The sequence below is a fragment of the Ascaphus truei genome, chromosome 4 (genome assembly GCF_040206685.1).
Source record: "Ascaphus truei isolate aAscTru1 chromosome 4, aAscTru1.hap1, whole genome shotgun sequence".
Taxonomy (NCBI): Eukaryota; Metazoa; Chordata; class Amphibia; order Anura; family Ascaphidae; genus Ascaphus; species Ascaphus truei.
In genome coordinates, this window is record NC_134486.1 from 75,904,972 (window position 1) to 75,928,094 (window position 23,123).

The window sequence follows — 23,123 nt, forward strand, 5'->3', positions numbered from 1 at the left end:
TCTTTAGTGGAAAGTGAAGAAAAGCATTTTGGGATAGCTTGTACATTATCTCTCTTCTGTTGTTCTAACCGATTTTGTTGTGTTTTTGTGCAATTTGATGTCTTAAAAGCCTCCTGGGAAAGATTACCTTGTTTGACAGGTTGGTTGTGGTTCTGTGTAAATTTGCATTTCATATCTTTTAATGAGATATTGCAAGCTACCCTTCTTCTTGGATACAATAAACTGTCAGTGTTACAAAACTATTTAAAATGTTTTCCTATGTGTAATACTCTGACGTAATTTCCGTGAATATAAACAGAGATGCAGGCAAAAGGATTGTATAGACACAAATAATCTGCACTGATATTGGCAGGGAGACATTTTCATATTTTAATACCAAATAAGATTTAGGCAACATGCTTTTCTCTGCTCAGAATCACAACTAGAGGTCAACATTTTGAATTATTGGTGCCTCAACATTTTGAGGTTAAAGCTTTAGAAGTAAATGTGTTGAAGGTTACAAAATGAAATGCAAAACTATTTAATACATTTAAAGAATGTATCCTTTTCAATCAAGTGTTGCCTTTTTAAGAAGAAATAGTTGGGCCGCGCTTACAGTGCTGGCAAAGAGACGTCATCCGTCGCTGTTGTCGCAGCGATTTCTGCCTATAGTGTCAGAGGCAAGACATGGCGACCAGGGGCGTGACAGGGTCATGGCCGTGAGCGGTTAGCCCCCATTGGCTGAACCGCTCACATGCCCGCTAACGTCACGCTGCGGTCGCTGAAAAATCAATTTTCATTGACTTCCAGTGATCATGACCAAGCCTACTTAAGTAAACTTGTTTTGACGCAACGCCGCATCGCAAGGTCTATAAGCGCGGCCTTAGGCTAAGGTCCTGCTGCCTCAGACCATGCGCCCGCACTGCAGACAGGCGGCGCGTGGAGAGGCACTTGACCGCTATATGCGGTCTGTAGGGAGAGGGAACAGGAGGGCGGCGTGGTTTGACGGTCAAAAACTTTGCCAGGTCTGAGATGAGACCATGAGACCGTAGTGCTGTGGTGCCGTGGTGCCGTCCCCCCCCCCCACCACCCCACACACAACACATACATACACATACATACATATACACACACACACTTTTGCTCCGCAGCTCCTTCCCTGCTCCCCTCCCAAGCCGTCTCCCTTCCGTAGCTCCTTCCCTCATTGGCTGAGTGCCACACCACGTGACGCGTCAGAGCTGCAAATCACTAGGAGCTTGCAGCATCGGCCGGCTGACGCATCACAGCACGCAGTCAGCCACGTCGGAAGGTGCCAGCGGGGACCTCCAGACTGGAGGAAAGGGGCTGGTGGCCCGCTGCTGCGCGGGCCGCCGGACGCAGCGGGACCAAAGCCTTAGGCTTGTAGAAATACAGTCTGTAACCACACATGTCACAAGTGCTATCAATATAATTTCTTGTATTATCCTCTCTGTAATTCTATCCCTATATTTGACTTCTCGCAGGCAATAGATAACTCCACTATCCTCCTGATACAACAAGCCACATGTCTAGGTGTCATTCTTGACTTCTCCCTCTCCTATTTACCACACAACCAGTAGCTCACCTGCTACTTCTATCTCAGAAACATTGCTAAAATATGCCCTTCACTCACCACACAATCCATCAACATTTGATCTCATGCAGGTTTGGTATGCCGTCTAGACTACTGTAACTTGCCCCTAGCCGGTCCCCCTTCCAGTCTATCCTAAATGCTACCAGGCTGGTTGACCTCACCAGCTATTCTACATCTGCTGATTCACTGTGAAAATCTTTACACTGGCCACCCATACACAGCAGAATTCAAGTTTCTAGTTCTCACTTGCAAAGCTCTACATGAAACAATCCCATCTACATTTTCAGTCTAATACACAAGTACTCTCCCCCACACACTCCCTGCTCAGCTCATTACTTAAAGCTCTCCTACGTCCTCATTAATTTCCCTTATTCCCACCTCCAGGTCTGCACCCCACCTGTGGAACTCCTTACCTCTTCCATCAGACTCTCCTTCACCATTCACTTTCAAAGTTCCCTTAAAACCCAACTCTTTGAAGATGCCTAATGAGCACTCTCCTGACACGCCTACAGTTAATACCATGCTGAGTGGCCTTATAGCCCCAACTACCCTTGTGTCATCCCATTTATTATCAGAACAGCACCCTCATTACCTATTTCATTATGTTTTAAATCAGGCCTGCACAACTCGTAAAGTGAGAAGGGCCAAACTGCTCCAAGGAAAAAAAAATTGGGCCGCACGGGTAAAATCATTATCATCATCATCTCTCCTCCAGCACCTCTCATCATCATCATATCTCCCCCAGCACCCTTCATCATCATCCTCATATCTCCCCCAGAACCCCTCACTATCAACCTTTGCGATACTCCCCATCTATCTATCATACCCCCATCTCTCCCCTCACCCACACACATAATACTCCCCCTCCACATCAAACACACAATACCCCCCTGCACACCACACACATCCCACCACCCCTGCACTTCACATCCCTCTCCCTCCTTGCACCTCACATCTCTCTCCCCCCTTGCACCTCACATCCCTCTCCCCCCTTGCACCTCACATCACTCTCCCCCCTTGCACCTCACATCACTCTCCCCCCTTGCACCTCACATCACTCTCCCCCTTGCACCTCACAACACTCTCCCCCCTTGCACCTCACATCACTCTCCCCCCCTTGCACCTCACATCACTCTCCCCCCCTTGAACCTCACATCACTATCCCCCCCTTGTACCTCACATCACTCTCCCCTCCTTGCACCTCACATCACTCTCCCCCCTTGCACCTCACATCACTCTCCCCCCTTGGGTGAATGATGGTGGGTGGGTGGGAGACAGTGACTGGGTGACAGGGAGACAGTGACTGGGTGGGTGACAGTGACTGGGTGACAGTGACTGCGTGAGTGGGTGACAGTGACTAATAGTGACTGCGTGGGTGGGAGACAGTGACTAACAGTGACTGCGTGGGTGGGTGACAGTGACTAACAGTGACTGCGTGGGTGGGTGACAGTGACTAACAGTGACTGCGTGGGAGACAGTGACTGGGTGGGTGACAGTGACTGGGTGACAGTGACTGCGTGAGTGGGTGACAGTGACTAACAGTGACTGCGTGGGTGGGAGACAGTGACTAACAGTGACTGCGTGGGTGGGTGACAGTGACTAACAGTGACTGCGTGGGAGACAGTGACTGGGTGACTCGATGACAGTGACTTTGTGACAGTGACTGGGTGGGTGACAGTGACTGGATGAGTGACAGTGGGTGACAGTGACTTACCTTGACCGGGTGGGTGCAGCTTGCCGCCGGACGCTTTCCCCTCCTGCCCCCGATATCCCTGCAGCAGCTGCCCGGGACGGGCTCAGGGGGGGGGGGGAGGCACGGGAGGTGAGCTCGTGGGGGGGGGCCACGGGAGGTGAGTTCGGGGGGATGCGGGAAGCTGGCCGCGGAGAGAAGCAGGCCGCAGGAGGAGCTGAGTTACTTATTAATTATTACTTCCCCCTCCGTCCCACATTGGGAGCAGGGGGGGGGGAGCGGCCGCAGAGGATTCCCCCTCCGTCCCACGTTGCGAGCGGGGGGGGGGGAGGGAGCAGGAGGGGGGGGAGCAGGCCCTGCACATGCGTGTGGGGAATCGGCGCCATTTTGTTTTAACTTTTTTTTTTTTTTAATAATTAATTAATTGGCGCCCGGCTGGAGTCATCGCGGGCCGCACAGAGAGGCCAGGTGCCATGTTGTGCAGGCCTGTTTTAAATTGTACGGATTTTATGTTTTCATCTTGTCCTTACCCCACATTGTACTGCGCTTCATAATATGTTGGTGACATAAATGGTAATATTAATAAAATCACAGACCTCGTTTTAACTTTTAGCTCAATGGGAAGTTCAACTCTGTGGTTGCTTTAACCCTATTAAATAATAGGAAATAGGAGTTGTTTTAATTTACATCAAATTCATTTCTTCGTCCTTCCTACCAACCAATTAGATTGTAAGCTCTTCGGAGCAGGGACTCCCTTTCCAAAATGTTACTGTAATGTCTGAAGCACTTCTCCCCTTTATGTGTTATTTATATTATTTGTTATCTATATGATTGTCACGTGTATTACTGCTGTGAAGCGCTATGCACATTAATGGCGCTTTATAAATAAAGATATAATACAATTTCAGCAAATTGTTACATTAACTTTCGCGTTGCAGGTGCTTGTCAGCGACAGGGGTTCTATATTTCATAGGTAGCCATGTTCCTGTATTTGTAATGTTACATTTATCACAATTCACTTCAGTATAAATGACAGAAATAAGGCAAATGTGTCCTAAGCAATGCCAATAACCCAACAAAGTTGCTTCCTCCAAATTAGTTAGGCAGCATAACAAACCTGGTACTGATTGTCATGTGTAGGTGTCTTCTGTCGTGCACTCAGGAGTGAGCTAGCAAAGAGTCGTATATTTTAAACTTGCTTGTCATGGGGGGATCTATAATCCGGAGTTCATGGCTTAGGCACTTAGTTCAGCTCCTGGAGGTAAGGTAAAGTTGTTTTACTTCCTGATTTGAACCTCCAATTCAGTAGTGCAGGTAATGGCCGTGGCAGCAATGTGTGTGCGGTGTCTAGCTCGTGACGGCGATAGGGATCTCCCGCAACCCCCTCGATCGTGTGCTTCCTGGATTGCACAGTCTCCTTGAGGAGAAAGCGCCTCTTAGGCGGGAAACGCGTGGAAGGTTTTTCTTGGAGATTGCCGCCCTTTGTATGTCCTAATAAAGCAGTTTTGTGATTTTCCACTTACCCGGGTGCCATTCGAATTTAGAAGCCGTCGGTCTTGTTGCTGCTCCGGATTTTTTCGTTTCGTTGTTCACTGGTACTGATTGTAGCCTGCGACGTGCCTACCTTTTTTTTTTTTAAAAGCTGAATGCACTTTGGAAGCATCTAAAATGAATGCACATGTACAGCTGTAGCAGGCATTAATGCACCGGTTGCCCTGTTGTTTTGTGCGCGCGTCTGATGCTAGTATGGCTCCTGCTGGCGCTTTGTGTCCCCCGCTGCCATGCGCGCCAGCGGAAACAATAACAGATGCCAAATCTGTATTGTTGGATTAAATATATGTTTGAGCAATAATGTTTCCAGTTATTTCGTTTACATTTTCAGTGCTAAAGGATTTGTAACATTTTAATGTTCAGTGCTATGTTCTTTTGTGGGGGGAAGGGCAGAGTTCCTACCAAATAAAAAGCCCCCAGTGACTCTCTTTTGTTTACTAGCACTTAAGGTATTTTCCTATTTAGTGTTTCCCATAAGCTTTGACACCTGACTGCTCTTTTAGCCACAAGCATGCTCCCTGAAGATAAGGCATATCAGTATAACTTCCCCATGAAGGTGCAGTGGCAATCTGCTTTCTATTTGAGTAGCAATTGAGTGAGAGCACAAACTTGTAACACATTCTCTATCAATATTAATGGCTGTTTCATAATTAAAGAAATGTTTAATAGTTTTGGAAATTCAAGAACAAAATCACAGAATTCACAGTATAACACATATGTATTTTGTTAGGGGCTAGTTATGAGCTCATTAATAACTAAGGAAGGAATTTACTGACATTTCAAATTAGTAGAGATCTGAAAAGGAACATGAACTAATACGATTGCTGAATATATCTAGATCCAAAACATTGTTGGGGTTGTCTAAAAAAACATGAGAGCGGGGCCTTGACATCACATCCTGTGCTCTATAATAACCTTTAAACACAGAGGGGTATAACATTGTGACATGAACATTTCTCAATTTTGTTATAACTAAATTGGCAAGTTTTTTCGACTTGTCGCAGAAAAGTGTCAGAATTAAATTATCACTTTTGATACAAATACCATACATTCATACACCATTCATCTAGTAAAACAAAACCGAGAGGAGATAATGTTTGTGTTTTTAATTCAGACTCACAGTGACTATGTCTTGAAAAATTTATTTATATAGCACTGTAGTAACAAACGAGGTGGTACGATACCTTTTATTGGACCAACAACTAGTTGAAATGTTACAAGTCCTTCAACCCTAATAGGTTCGAAAGCTTGTAACATGTCAACTACTTGTTGTTCCAATAAAAGGTATCATACCACCTCCTCCCTCTCCCTCCTTTGTTACTACATGGAAGAAAGGACCAACAGGGATATCCACCCATCTTTGTATCTAGCACTGTCAGAACCTTTTTGTCACACAGATGGGAGAATTAAAAAAATGTAATTGGTGGAGACCAACACTAAAAGTGGTTCTATACAGCAGAAGCGATGGCAGTGTGCTAAAAGCTTAATACACATCTGTCTAATAACAGAGGTCAGTGCAGCAACCGAAAACTACAGTGTTACTAACTTAATTAGCAGCATTCCAATTTGTATGGAAATTGCTTCCCAAACTTCACCATTTATTTACTTTGCAATACATTACACACACAAAAGGAGTTACATTTCCATAATGGACTTCATTTGTTTTCTAATTGTTTTAGTACCTCTATTTCCTGATCTTTAGTATGATTAGGCAGTCTGATATTTTTGATAGTTACTCTTTGAAATCACCACTGTCTCTGTGGCCAGCCCCCCTAGGTAGATTCCTTTGGACTGGACCAAGCATTGTAGAACCTGCCCAGCAAGACAATGACATCCTGTGAACTGGGTTAAATGACTGTGAAGGTGTGGAAAAATAAACGTCTAAACCCCAGGAGTCCTGTCTGTGTCTCGGTTTTGGTGTGAAACTCTTTCTCTGGAGTGTGAAGAGAAAACATGAAGTTGGGATACATCATATAAAATAGCTGGGGCTACCTTGTTGAGTGATGAGTGGGGACAGGATATGTCACCAGTTTACTGCTTGCTAAGAGAAGAAGTGGCTGTTTATTTATTTACTCAGCTCACTCCAATGGCTCAACTGAGCATATGTTATTCTATTTAACCTCAGAACTGAATGGAACTCTGTTTGTTCCCTGGCTTTACTTTGTTTCACATTCTGAATGACCTTATAGGCTTTTTCCAGCCTCTTAAATTATGATTAGAGCCACAGTTTAATAAAATATCATCAAGATATACTATACAACTCATACATGGTTCTTGCAGACGCACTTACCAGAACAGCCTCCTACTGTCTCTGTACGTTCCTCCTACTTACCACTTAGATTGTAAGCTCTTTGGGGCAGGGACTCCTTTTCCTAATGTTACTTTTATGTCTGAAGCGGTTCTTCCCATTATGGGGCCTATGCAGAGAGCAGCGAATTTTAAAATTGGCGAATTTATTAAAAAGTAGCTTTTTTGGAGAGTTTTAATCTCCATATGCAGAAAAGTGCGAATTCTGCTATGTTTAACATGGATGCGTGTGGCGAGTTTAAATTGGCGAGATGCGCGCTTCAGAAATGTGTTAAAACAAATTTGCGCCTTTGTTTTTCCCTTTGCAATGGCCGCGAGCGGCAGTTTTTTTTGGAGAGGCAAAACGGAGACAATCGCGCCATTTTATTGGCGCGAACAGCCGCTAGATGCCGTTCGCGCCTCTCTGCATACGGATATTTTTAAAACTGGCGAGATTGAGGTTCTCGCCAGCCGCGAGGCGAGTTTTACAAATAGAAAAGAAAAATTGGCGCGTTTTTCGGAACTCGACATTTTCTGCTGCTTTCTGCGCGATTTTCTCAAAAAAATGGCGAATTTCGAAATAGCGCTGCTCTCTGCATAGGCCCCTATGTGTTATATATTATTATATATATTATTATGTCACATGTTTTACTGCTGTGAAGAGCTATATAAATAAAGATATACATACTTACAAGATCATTTAAATATAATAAAACAATATACTAAATTGAAAGCATTCCATGTTTTCATGCAGTCTTACTATAAATGTGTACATTTTTCCTCAAACCACAACTCTATCCTGAAATGCAGAATTAGATACTGTATGTTTTAAAGATATTTTGGTGGTGTTATCAGTCTCTTGGTAGTATTATATCAATTTAATAATAAATAGACCAGTAACTATGTATTTTCTCTTTAACTCATGAACCTTAAATTTTACTAAAGTTTTAAAAAAACAAATGTTTCCCCTGATAACCATATTAAGAAATGTATCAGGTAAGTACATTTGTTGTGATAGATATCTGTTCTAGGAGAAAACACATAACTGACTGCATTCATTAATTTGAAAACTTTTATAAATCAATAATGTAAATAAATACATTTAAAAAAAAGTAATTCTGAAGGTATTCAGTAAGTGTTTAAAAAAAGGGATTGAGGAGGAAAGTGTAAACACAGCTACAGATTGACGAATGTGTCAGCACTTGTTTTGAGGGTTTTGTTGTTGAATTTTTGAAAAAATGTGAACATTTTCAAATATTTAAAAAAAAATAAGCTTAAAAATGAGTTAAATTGTCCAACTTTGTCAGTTTATTTGATTTAGTGAATTGTTTTTTTTTTCTCGAGTTTTTCAAATAGTTGAGATCATTTTCAGTTTTTTTTTTACTACTTTAAAAAAAAAAAAAAATTAGCAGCAGTTGTGATTTCATTAATATTTTAACATGTGAAATCAGACTTTCCCTGTGTTTAGAAATGGGCACATTTTTCACCCAAGTTTGAGGAAGGGGGGGTGCAGCTCTCCCAATTACATTGGGACATCTTAAACGGCGTGTAATTTGCTGTCCGTCCATAAGATATAAATGACGGCTGAGTGACAATACCACCATAATAAAACATTTCAATAATGCCTTATCGCCGTTTTATGTTATCGCGATATAAGAATCGGTGTATATTGCCCAACTCCTAGATGTTCCTATGATTCACAGATGTGGCATCGAAGTCTCAATGTTTAGTAAATTCTCGTTTGTGATGCTTTTTAATGGTGAAATAAGAACGTTTGTTACATATACTGTAGAAAAAAAATAAAAGGTTTGGTTTTGAAAGCTTTGCACACAATAGGACACGAATGAAAACTACTCTTGTTTGTCTATTAAGTTAGCACAGACTGTGACGAGTCTACACTTCTCCATGACCATTATGAATACAAGAACTTTCTGTAATATTTCTGCTAATGTGAATTGCCTCATTGTATTTCACGGTTAACTCTCAGAAGTGCAGTGAGAAAGCAATTCTATTTGATTTCCCACAGTAGCACTGAGAGTCAATTCCTATTCGCGTCAATTACTGGTTTATATTTGATACTCCTTTTATTGGCCATAAGATGTGATATATGCCTCTCAGAAAATAATATTGTTTTATTTGTAAAAACTAATTGTTTGAGGTGACGTCATGTAGCAAAGCACTTTTAAGCCATTACTAGCCTTGTCTGTTGATCTAATTGGGAGATCTATTGAGACTGGGAAGAATTTTAAAAGTTACAGTACTTTTGGGTTCCAGACCAACTCGTGTAAGATTCAGGAGAAGGAGATTGGGCTGATTAAGACCCTTAAGAATAACATCCCTGAGAATGTTCCTGATTCTAAATATTGGATAAATGCTCTAATATCTTAATTTTTGTGTAAATGCAATCTAAGCATTTTATTCTCAATTAGACATACTACTCTGTGTGTTCCCCCCTCTCCCCTTTTTTCTCCTTTCTTGTGTGCCTAGGTCAATTTCTACATCAATATATATATATATATATATATATATATATATATATATATATATATATATATATATATATATATATAATTATACACACAATAAAGAATATCACTTGTGAGCACATTCACACGTCTTAGACAGGTCTGGAACCCTGGATTTCACCATTATCACCTAACATACAGTGATCCCACTGCAGCAAGGGATTCTGGGAAGTGACATGCAAATGAGCACACAATGTGTCACCTATGTGTATATACAGTGTTCGACAAATCCAGTCGCCCGCACGCCCCGGGCGACTGGATTTGACCCTGTTGCGACCTCATGGCAGCATACGCAATTTTCCCTGCTCGCGCTATGAGCCCGCGCTTCTATGGGCATTATTATTTGCCTACTGCAACTGCAATGGCCGCGCGGCGTCAGACGCTGCGTTGCCATGCCAACATGACACTTGTGACGTCATGACGTGACGCATCGTCAAGGAGCTGAGGAGGCAGCCGTGGTAGCACAAGACACTGATTAGAGCTGGCTTCCAGGCCCCCCTGCACCTCCCGCCTGGGTTCCAGGTCTGTCCGCACCTCCCGCCCGGCTTCCAGGCCCTCCCGTACCTCCCGCCCGACTTCCAGGCCCCCCTCGCACCTCCCGTCCGGCTTCCAGGTCCCCCCGCCCGGCTTTCAGTCCCCACCGTCCAGCTTCAACACCCTCCTGCCCGGTTGCCTGACCCCCCCTCCCGGTTGCCCAGCTGCCCGCATTTGGAGGACAAGCAAGCCCTGGATGAACTGCACAGGTGGGCCCCCTCCCTATCAATGAATACCCACCAGTCACCCACCCAGTGAGTGTGTGTGTGTTTGAGTGTGTGTGTGTCTGAGTGTGTGTGTCTGTGAGTGTCTCTGTGTGTGTGTGTGTCTGTCGCCCACTCTCTGTCACCCTCTGTCGCACCCATTCTCTCTCTCACCCACACTCTCTCTCTCTGTCTGTCACCCACACTCTCTCTCTCTGTCTGTCACCCACACTCTCTCTCTCTGTCTGTCACCCACATTCTCTCTCTCTGTCTGTCACCAGACTCTCTCTCTCTGTGTGTCACCCACACTCTCACACTCTGGCTCTGGATATCTTTTTTACCCTGTATATCTTAACTGCCCTATACCTAGACCGAAATAACCTATACTGCTTTTTTCCAGATCTAACTCTCGAGCTTCACACGGGAGACATCGGATTTCCCCCTAACCCAGAAGACAGGTAGGGAACACCTCCCCTCCAATATATAACATTACGGGAATGAGGATAGCTGGACATTGAGGGACTTCAGATCAGGTAAGATCCCAGGCGGGATTGCGGATTTAGATATTGTGAAGCGGGGGCGTCCAGGCACTGGTTAAGGGGTTCAGGAAACTAGTCATTCACATCTGGCTTTTTTTTTCTAGATCCGACATTTACACACACACACACGTAATTATGTAACAAGGACTAATTGTAGTAAAGTATAAATGTAATACAATAAATAAACTGTTATGTCAAAAACGAATGATGTTCTTACTAGGAATTTATTAAATTAAAAAAAACAGGGATGGGGCGGGGCTAATGGTGGGCTGGGGGTGGGGCTAAGTGGCGAGTAGATTTTTGGGTGATTTGTCGACCACTGTGTGTGTGTATGTGTATATATATATATATATATATATATATAGGCAATACGATACCGCATGTAGACGAATATCAAAGGCAGCACTCCAGATGGTTGTCAAAAATAATGTATTAGTTCAACAAGACATCATACCAACGTTTCGGTCCACGAGCGGGACCTTTATCAAGGTGATGTGATTTACAGAGTGAGTTAGAACACATATATATACCCCCAAAAACCCAAGATGCACAGGTGCAACATATAACATACTTTAATCAATACTTGGCATCCATAGTGTTAAACCCCTGTATACCTGTCAGTGACTCAGCGTTTTCTGCAGCTCAGGAAAGCTTCCGTGTGTATGAAACGCACCTACTGCGCATGCGCAGGTCAAAGGTGAATAGCAGAGACCTCCAGCGATCATAGCAGCTTCAGTAAGGGTGCCTGCGAGCAATGGAACGCAAGGCAACCTGAAGCAGAGCCCACTGCGCATGCGCGAGCTAAAGAAGGGTAAAAAGTGCATGAATAAGCTGCTAGTTTATTGTAGAGGTGATCGCACACATAAGGGGTCTGTCTGTGCATGTGTGAAGCTACTGTTTACGCTGTTAGCCAAGGTAGCTATCTAAAAAGACCAGGCGAGTGATGAAACGCAAGGCATCCGGAAGTAGAACCCACTGCGCATGCGCAAGCTGCGGAGGGGTGAAAAATAAATAAATAAACTGATGGTTTATTACAGAAGGGATCACACACATACAGGGTCTATCTGTGCATGTGTGAACATACTGTTTGCGTTATTAGCCAAGGTAGCTGTCTACAAAGAGCAGGCACTATTCGTGAACGAGGAAAACGAGCTGATGACACCAATGAGCCTTGTCATGGCAGTAAATTACTGAAGATAACAATATCAGGACATTTATGGATGAAAATATGCAGCACTTGGATAAAAACACCCAATATGAAAGTGAAAAACATACTAATAAAATGTGAACATAAATGATGATGTGAACTGACGAAATAAATGTAATAAATAAAGTTACCGAAAATCATTGCTACAACATGCTGTTGATTGGACGGTGCTTCACTTTACAGATGGACAATGACCCAAAACCTACTGCGAAAGCAACCCAGGAGTTTTTTAAGGCAAAGAAGTGAAATATTCTGCAATGGCCGAGTCAAACACGTGATCTCAACTCGATAGAGCATGCATTTCACTTGCTGAAGACAAAACTTAAGGCAGAAAGACCCACGAACAAACAACAAGTGAAGACAGCTGCAGTAAAGGCCTGGCAAAGCATCACAAAGGAGGAAACCCAGCGTTTGGTGATGTCCATGCGTTCCAGACTTCAAGCAGTCATTGCCTGCAAAGGATTCTCGACAAAGTATTAAAAATGAACATTTTATTTATGATTGTGTTAATTTGTCCAATTACATTTGAGCCCCTGAAATAAGGGGACTGTGTGTGAAAATGGTTGCAATTCCTAAACGTTTCATACAATATTTTTGTTCAACCCCTTGAATTAAAGCTGAAAGTCTGCACTTCTATTGCATCACGGTTGTTTTATTTCAAATCCATTGTGGTGGCGTACAGAGCCAAAATTATGAAAATTGTGTCAGTGTCCAATTATTTCCGGACCTAACTGTATATAATATATAATATATATAAATATATACATACACATACACCGTATATATATACATACACATAGACATGCACACACACACTCTGCAGCTCCCCTCAATACACACAAACACACAATGCAGCCCCTCCTCTATTCACAAACATACAATGCAGCCCCTTTCTGTACCCAAACACACAATGCAGCCCCCCCTCTGTACTAGGGTTCCAAGGTGGCTTCTCCAAAAATACTGGACACAATGGTGAAAGGTGCAACACGCTCGAGACATGCATGCAAGACACACACCTTTCTCTCCGCTCTCCACTCCATGCTGTTTCTTCCTCTCATTAGCCCCAACATCAGGCTCCTGACACCTCCTACTGATTGGCTGGCTGCTTTACCCAGCAGCAATCAGGATGGAGGAAGCTGCCCAGCCCCCTTGCAACAGCCCTGCTCTTTTCCCGCTCTGGGAAATCCTGTAGCCCCCCAAGCCAGTCAGTTCACTATTTCCAGAAAAGTGTCCAAATACAGGACAGTCCGGCTCAATATTGGACACCTGGCAACCAGTTATATACCGTATTTCTTTGATTGTAAGATGCCATTGATTGTAAGAGGTACCATCGATTTGGCTCTTACAATTGAGGAAAATTACTTTTCACTTACCATGTTTCAGGAGAGGTCCCATGTCAGCGGATGATGAAGTGGACGACAGTGGCATGAGAGGTCCCACGTCTGCAGATGGTTGAAGATGGACAGCGGGCGGGAGTGCGGCGGGAGTACGGTGGCAGCGGCGGCAGGCCAGGTCCCAAGTCTGCAGATGAATGAAGATAAGAAGACGGCGTGCAGTGGCAGTGGCGTCAGGAGATCATAATAGCAGGAGAGCTGAGCAGGAGCAGATCGACATAGGGGAATGACTTGGGAGGCGCACACTGTTACCGAAAGTCAGGCACCGGTCAACTTCCGGTGTTTCAGTTTGCACCTTCCCAGCCGTTCCCCTATGTCGCTCTGCTCCTGCTCAGCTCTCCTACTATTATGATCTCCTGACGCCACTGCCACTGCACGCCAGTTGTCTTCTTATCTTCATTCACCTGAAGGCTTGGGACCTGTCCTGTTTCCGCCGCCGCACTCCCGCCGCACACCCGCCCGCTGTCCATCTTCAACCATCTGCAAAGTGGGACCTCTCCTGCACCGCCCGTTTTGTCCTCCACTGACATGGGACCTCTTCTGAAACATAGTAAGTGAAAAGAGGAGGTTATTACTGTAGACACTTTTTAATTTTTTTAATACATCGACTCTAAGACGCACACCAATTTCAGACATGTGAAAATCGGAAAAAAAGTGCGTCTTAGAATCGAGGAAATAGGGTAGATTATTTTTTATAAAATAAATTTGTAAATACATTAAAGCACCTATATATACACTCACTCTGCAGCGCACACACAGCTGCCCCCCCCCACTCTATACATACACATACTGTGTAGCCTCCACACAAACTCTGTAGCCCCCCTCTGTAAACACAAACACGCTGCAGCTCTACACACACTACAATGCAGCTCTACACACACACACAGCACACACCAGCTGTACACATGCACACACCAGATCTACACACAAACACATACAATACACTGCAGCTCTACACACAAACACAACACACTGCAGCTCTACACATAATAGCTCTATCCACAAACACACACACACACACACACACACACACACACAAACACCCACAAACACATTGCAGCTACATACACACACACACACACACACACACACACAAACTGCAGCTACAAACTCAAACACACACTGTAAAGAGAGACACAAACTCTCCCTCCTCACTGTGTTGTGTGTGGAGCTCTCAGCAGGCAGGGATGGAGAGGGAGGAGTCACTGCCTGGCTGCTGCCTACTGTCCAATCACCTCCCTTGTCTGAGAGCTATTCTGACAAGTGAAAGCTGATTGGCTGGAAATAAAAACTTGGCAAAGTGCCATAAATTCCAGCCCATTACTGAATGAATAATGCCTGGAATTTCAACGAATCAGAGAGCAGGGGATTCAATAATGCCCGGTATTTAATAGCTTAGCCTATAATAACCAATAATTGTTTTTGTTTGTGTGTGTTTTTTACATTACTTTGTATTTCAGTCTTTTTTTATTTTTTTATTTATTTTTTTACTTCAATAGTTTTATGTGTGCAATCTCTAATTACCTAAAGAACTGTATAGCTGCAGGTCAATTCGTTCTCCAGGTATTGATAGGCGAAATTTGGTGACATAATTAGTGAAGGGATCTGTTTTTCTTCTGCTTCTGTCTCTCAGTGGAAGCTCATGAATATTCATGAGCACTCCTGCACTGACATGTGCTAGAGGGAGGGCAGGGCTGACAAAGGGGTGTGCCAGAGCTTGTGACAGGACATGAAGGGGCAGTGCCTTAGCAAATGGCTGTTAAAATAGAATACAAGAAAATTGGTCTTTCAAAGTTGTTTTTTAAAAACAGAAAATGCTAAAAGTATTTTTTCTTACTACAGAACTGATTTATTAAAAAAAAAACACACATGCAGGATATTGACTGAACTGCAGCTTTAAACTTCCAATCATTCATGTCTCTATCTGAAGCTCCATTTTTAATCCATCTTTCTAGAGTAATAAAATAACAAAGGAGGAAGAGGGAGTAGGTGATATAGTATGATACCTTTCATTGGACCAACAAGACGTTATGCTTCAAGCTTTCAAACCTCTCAGACTTCTTCATCCGGTACCCTTCTTTTTAGGGTTGAACTTTAATAGAATGTAAATGCTGGGGCCTGTACCATCATCATCGCCATATCACCATACCCCCTTCCTCAGACCCTGGTATGCTTGTGTACTTGGTTTCTGCAAATAAAATTTAAAATAAACATTGGATGTGTAAAACTGAAAGCACTTTACTATATTGCACGCTAATAATACAAGCCATGTTAAACCCTTTAAGTGCCAGCAATGCATTTGATTCTGTTACATTTAATAGAATAAGGGCTTAGGTCAGGAAAGTCTAACTAATTAAATACATGGGATTTTTACTATTTAGTTTTCTACTATCTAAGAAAGTAGCAGTATTAATGGATGATTTTTTTAAAAGCGTTTTGTACAAAATTCAACATAACAGCATTTGTTAAACATCCTTCACTTTATATCGCAGTATTAGATATGCAAAATAGAAAAATGCAGAATTGTACAATAAAGGGACAACAAGAAAATCCGTTTACTCATAGGAAAAGAATGGGCCATATAAATGAACTGCTAAGAGCTACAGCTTTTGTATGCATATGAGCTTCATTTAGAAATAGAATTGTTTGCAGCAAATGCTGAGGATGCACTTGGGCTCATGCATCAATCACTGTCTTGCAGAAGATCAGTGCCAGGGTTTGAATTGTTCTGGAATCTATTGTTCTAAAAGCCACTGCTTGAATCACTTGGTCAAGACGGAGCAGAAAACAGGATTCCTTATTGAATTGAAAAAATGCTTGAAACTGTGTCATGCTCCCTGAGGGGAGTAATGCTGAACACACCTGTGAGCTTTCTCAGAGAAATTGGATCTTGATCTGTTATCAGACAACTAAGACACACAGAGGTCATGACAGTGGATGGAAAAAAAAAAGTGCTTAAGTGTCCTCCACACTAAAATGTCATTGGTATTTATATTGTATTGTTAACCTCCCCCCCAACAAGTTCTCAAGCAGTGAAACAACATCTAGTGTTACATCGTCGTTCTGTGGCTGACCACAGCTTCTTATGACTTATTTGCAGAAGCTGTAAAAGTACAAAGTTGTAAAAGAACCTGAATCAGATCCTCATTCTCCATTTGAGAAAGGGAAATATATATATATATATATATATATATATATATATATATATATATATATATATATATATATATATATATATATAGCAACTGTAAATATTACTGTATGTTCATTTGCATGTCTTTGACAGGTCTGCAACCCTGTCTTTCCCCATTGTCGCCCAGCATACAGCGCTTCCACTGCAGCAAGGGATTCTGGGAAATGACATGCAAATGAGCACTCAGTGCCACCTTTTGTCTCAAGCTCGTATTACAAAAGCAAATCCTCAAGCCAATGCATGCTGTTTTAAACACAGCTTTTAGACAGAGGCAGGGATGAGATGCAAAGCCATTAAACCCACTCACAGACATGTTTCAACCTTGATGGGTATCATCAGTGTGAGGTTGGTCTTAATACATACACACACACACACACACACACACACACACACACACACACACACACACACACACACACACACACACACACACACACACACACACACACACACACACACACATACACACACGAGCAAAAGAGCTTGCATCTGTTACTGATTCTACATGTAGCTTTCATATGTTTGGTTCCAAATGAGTTGTGGAGGGACTCGTGTTCTGCAGCATTACAGTGAGTGTTTACACGAATAAAGACGCACAATGTAAATATTGCATGGAGGATGAGGACTACTTAAATACACAAATCTAACCTGCACAATGCAGAGACTGTAAAGCATTAACTTTCAATCTAATTGTGATGATCCAAACTTTGAGAAGCACTACTTATGACAGGAATTGAGTTGCATTTGTAATTGTTCAGCACTGCAATCTGCCATATGCTATGTTGTCTGTCTCTGTACCTCTAGGGAGTCCCAGCACACTTATCTTCTGTTACAACTTATTTGCTGTTGCTTGCTTTTTTTCCAAGAAACCCGGTTATATTTTCATCTTTGCGCCAATCTTAAAACCATTTGTCAAATTGAACCACCATCCCCTTGACTTAAGTTCACCTTTTAGTTACATTTTTTTTTTGCTGTACTGCAATTTCCTAACAATATGGCATACCCCTTCAGTACATTGCTCAACAAGAAACCACATGTCTCACCTTGTGTTTCAGTGCCACCGAGACCTACAGTGCAACATTTATTATCCCCTTAAGCCCTTTTGTCCCACAGAACCAGTTTTTGAGGTCGCTGTGTTTAGTACGTTTCATGGCTCTGGGTAGAGCGGTTTATAAAAGGGAAATATTTTTTTGTGCTGTAATAACAGAAAAAAATGACATTACATTTTTATTGCCTTTGCAATGTAGGAGTAAACTTATCTTAACTCAACTTAGTGAAAGTTTCAACTTGTGTAACCAGGAGTTCATTTGTGTATTTGGCAGAGAATGCAAGATGACTAAGATTCTGTTATCTGTTTTGAGATCCTGCACGGATCCCATATATCACACAATAAGGAGCTGTAACTCAGAACACTATAGAAAGGGACAGCGTTCCCAAGAGGAATTTCCTGAGCTAGTTATAGAAGCTCTGCATATGCAATGCTCAGTCAGATGCTGGTCAGAGCAGGAACTTAATTATGTAAATGCAACAGATGCTCAAGGGAAAAAGAAAGAAAGCCACGCTAAATTAAACTGTAATTATTACCCAATTAAGTCAGACTGGAGATAAAACATATTTTTTCTTAAAAATGGGCGATTACCTTTTCCCTTAGGTTTTGCTCTTTTGTACACATGCAACGAGTTTTTTATTTTGAGCATACAGCCGTTCACAAGGAGACATACAAATTAAGTTTAACTCGTACATTTGCTTTTACCGTTCTATATTTTGGTAAAGCATGCAGCAGGGATACTATCACCAAACCTAAGGGTGCAGAACCAAATTCAACTTATGGCAGTCACATGTGTAATACAGTATATTAAAACAAGATGATCACAGACCTACTTGGCAACCATTTCAGAAAGCATGCAACTTTTCTTTTTCTTGGACAACAAGACACACATCCAATTGGAAAGATAAGGCAGATACTAGGGCTGTAAAAAAACCATACAATCTTTACAGCACAGTAACTTCAAGATTAGTTATTATTATCGTTTATTTGTAAAACACCAACATATTCCGCAGCGTGGTACAGTGGGGGTACAGAGGTTTGATAATTGCATAAACAAAGTTGCATACAAGGAAGGAAAAACATGCACAAACAGATACAAAGGGTAATGAGGATTCTGCTCGTGAGAGTTTACAATCCAGAGTGAATGAGGGACAATGTTGAAACAAAAAGGTAAAGTGGGACTCGAGGATGGTCCAGCCCAACAGGTTAGATTGTGAGCATTTAGGGGGTGTTACATAATGTGGAGATTGATCCAGTCGCACAGCTGTTCCCAATGGGGATGGAGGGGGGTAGGGAGGAGTTGGATGTTAGGAGTATGCCAGATAACTCACCTTTTCAAGGAAGCCTTTCAGGGAGTTTTTACATTTCTGGAATTTGGGGGAGAGTGTGATGGTAGTGGTTGGGTATTCCAGAAAGAGTGGGCAGCCGGGTGAAGTCTTGTAGCGGGAGTGAGAGGAGGTAATGTGGCAGGAGGAAAGGTGGATGTAATGGGCAGATCGTAGGGGGGCTTTTAGGGATATATTTGGGAATGAGGGCTGAGCTATAAGGTAGGGGGCAGCGTTGTTGAAAGCTTTGTATGTCAGAACTAGTGTTTTAAATTTGATTCTTGAGGATATGGGAAGCCACTGTAGGGATTTACATAGTGGTGCAGCAGAAGTGGAGCAGTGAGGGCTGTAGATGAGTCTGGCAGCAGCATTTTAGATGGACTGGAAAAGGACAAGAGGAATAGCAACTAGGAGAAGGCTGCAGTAGTCAAGGTGGGACAACATGAGTGTGTGAATTAGGATTTTAGTTGCATCATCAGTGAAAAGGGTGTATCCTAGTGATAATTCAGCGGTGGAGACAGGACTTTGTGAGGGACTGAATGTGAAGAATGAAGTAGAGATCAGCGTTAAAGATGACTCCTAGACAGGAGGCTTAAGGTGTTGAGGAGATTGTGTTGTCATTGACCGTGAGAGTTTGGGTGAAGGGGTGACGGTGGAAGAGGAAAAGACTTGCTCTGTTTTGAACATGTTACGTTTCAGGTATCGGTGGAACATCTAGGAGGAGATTGCAGAAATACATGTCAGGAATCGGCGTCCTCCGCGCTCTCCACACAGAGCAATCCCTGGACACACAAAACAATCCTGCCTTACCGACCTCTGCGGCTCCCCGCCCCTGCCGCCGTCGCGGGATCACTCCTCGTCGATTCCTCTGCTCAGCGCCGGGCGCGCCCACGCCCTCCCGCGCACACCTGCACCATCCACTGGCTCGGTCCACACGCGTACACGCGTTACGGAGCGCGCTCATTCTGCACACTCTTCTACCCGTCCCCCGGACTTCAGGCTCTGCCCCCGCACACCACACGAGCATACTCAGGTTACCAACAAGACTCACCTGGCCTGTTATGCCTGCACCAATCTGCAGTGTCTCCCTGTAGCCCTTCCTGTCCCGCCTCCATTCCTAATTAGACCTTCCTGCTTTATCTAGCTTTTCTCTGCTCTCAGTCTTTGCTCAACATAGTCTCTGTATGGAAGTACTTCTGGATTCTCTCAGTGTTTTCACAGGTTCTGACGCAGCTTCTACGACTACCCCCTCTGGCTCTCGATCTCGGCACTCCTTGGACAACGCTCACTCTGGTAACCCCTTGAACACGGCTTGGACTATGACCTATTTCCGCTCTCCACTCCCTGACCTCGGCAAGGCATTCTTCACTCTATCTCTACAACCGGTACCGGCAAGTATTGTCTACCTTACTACACCTGGCCTGGCAACACTTTATACCACACTCCGGACACGCTCCCTTTGCTGCGGGTGCGTGTATTACCACTTCCCCCTTCAGCTCAGGGGACGAGTCTTGTCTGCGGGCAGCACCAGCATAACATTATGTCGAGCCCACAAGACGCAGACCAGACCGAACTTCAACAGTTTCTCTCCAATCTGCTTCAGCAAAACCAGGCCATGGCGGATCACATTGTGGCAATTACATGCCAGGTCGCAGTACTCTCAGACCGAGTACCGACCGCGACCTCGCCAGATGTAAGCCCCCACTCCGCAAGCGCAGTTAGCAGCTCCGATGTAAGGATTCCTCCCCCCAAGCCTTTTGCAGGTGAACTGCAAGAATGTAGGGGTTTCCTAAACCAGTGTGAGGTACAGTTTGAGATTGCCCCCCATCTCTATAATACTGGTCGCAAGAAGGTAGCCTACATTTATAGCCTCCTCACTGGCAGCGCCCTAGCTTGGACTTCCCCGGTTTGGGAGCGACGTTCTGATCTTACCCCAAATTACCCGGCATTTAAAGCAGAGCTCAAACAAGTATTCGATTCCCCCGCTCGTCGGGAGATGGCATATGTTTCTCTTCTCCAGATCACTCAGGGACGGCGAATAGTGACACATTATGCTGTGGAATTCCGGACTCTAGCAGCCGAGACTAACTGGGGACAAGAGGCTCTCGTCTCCGTATTCTGGCAAGGCCTGCCAGATCACATCAAGGATGAACTCTCTTGCCAATCCAGGCCGGATCAATTGGAGGTCCTCATTGATTTGGCCGTCCGAGTGGATCAACGTATCCAGGTACGCCGCTCAGAGCGTCAGCGAACTCGCTTCCATAACTTTCAGGTTCCGTTCTCCAGTACTCCCAGCAGCACTCCTGCTCCCCCAAGTGCTACCACACCTCTTCGTCCTGCACTGGAGTTGCCAGAGCCAATGCAATTGGGGGTACAACGCATCTGCACACCGATACGGCAGTTCGGCCACGCCGGGGGATTGTGTTTCTACTGCGGATCCATGGAGCATCTGGTTCGGGAGTGTCCACTGCGTCCGGGAAACGGGAACAACCAGTGAGTACAGAGGGGCTGTCTCTGGGTGTAATGTCTCCACGTCCCCGTCATAAAGGTGAACTCCCTAAGAAACTTACATTTCCAGTCTCCCTTTCAGGCGATAAGTTCAAGACTTCTACCGCCGCTTTCATTGACTCAGGAGCTGGAGGAAACTTCATGGACCTTGAATTCGCCAGGTTAAACCGCATACCGCTCGTGAGGAAGAAGGTTCCCATCGCACTCGTCGGTATCGATGGACGTCCTCTTACCCCGGCCCACATCTCCTTAGAGACGGCCCCCTTGCTTCTGTCCTCACTTAGTTCTCGATGCCATTCACGCTCCTGCGATACCCATCACCCTTGGTCTTCCTACAGCTTAATAATCCTCTCATTGACTGGACTTCCTCTGCTCCCATCTCCTGGAGGCCGAGGTCAGGCGAGACTCATCAACTGCTGGCCAATACCTCTGTTCCCGAAGTTATTCTACCTTCTGTTTACCACCAATTCCGGGACGTTTTCAATAAGGTACAGTCAGATTTTTTGCCACCACACAGGACTTATGATTGTCCGATCGATCTGGTTCCAGGTTACTCCCTACCCAAGTCCAAGACCTACCCCTTGTCGTTACCAGAATCCCACGCTATGGATGAATATATCCAGGAGAATCTCAAGAAAGGCTTTATTCGTCACTCCAATTCCCCAGCTGGGGCTGGGTTTTTCTTCGTCAAGAAAAAGGACGGGTCGTTGAGGCCTTGCATCGATTACAGGGGTTTGAACCACATAACTTTCAAAAATCCTTACCCCCTTCCCCTTATTACCGAACTGTTCGATAAATTACAGGGGGCCAAGATTTTTTCCAAGTTGGATCTACGTGGTGCCTATAACCTGGTGCGCATCAGGAAGGGGGATGAATGGAAAATGGCCTTCAACACGCGTAGTGGACACTACGAGTATCTTGCAATGCCTTTCGGCTTATGTAATGCTCCCGCTGTCTTCCAGGATTTCATCAACGACGTCTTTCGTAAGGTACTCAATATTTTTGTTATAGTATACTTGGATGATATCCTGATTTTTTCCAAAGATCTCAAGGACCATATACGCCACACCTCCTACGTCCTTTCCCGTCTCTGTGAACACCATTTGTACGCCAAACTGGAGAAGTGCACCTTTCATCAGACCTCTACTCCGTTCCTGGGGTACATAATTTCCGATGAGGGGTTTATGATGGACTCCGGTAAACTTCAAGCAGTCACTGAATTGCCAAGACCCAATTCTCTCAAAGCCATACAACGTTTTTTAGGGTTCGCTAATTACTTTCGTAAGTTTATACGGAGTTTTTCTACCATTGTGGCACCCCTCACTGCGCTCACCAAAAAAGGGTCTGATCCTTCTGCTTGGTCATCCGAGGCCATCTCCACCTTCGAGACACTCAAGGAAGCTTTTATATCCGCACCTATTCTCCGTCATCCCAACATTGAACTTCCCTTCGTCCTGGAGGTCGACACTTCTGATTGCAGCGCTGGAGCCGTTCTTTCTCAGAGACCCACGCCTCAAGATAAGTTACAT

General features: G+C 44.0%; 1 protein-coding gene across 2 annotated transcripts in view; it reads left to right on the top strand.

Moving 5' to 3' along the window:
* The window catches only part of MACROD2 (mono-ADP ribosylhydrolase 2), a 1,806,074-nt gene that overhangs the window by 336,860 nt on the left and 1,446,091 nt on the right, over nucleotides 1-23,123 (top strand). The gene's annotated exons all lie outside the window — the stretch shown is intronic.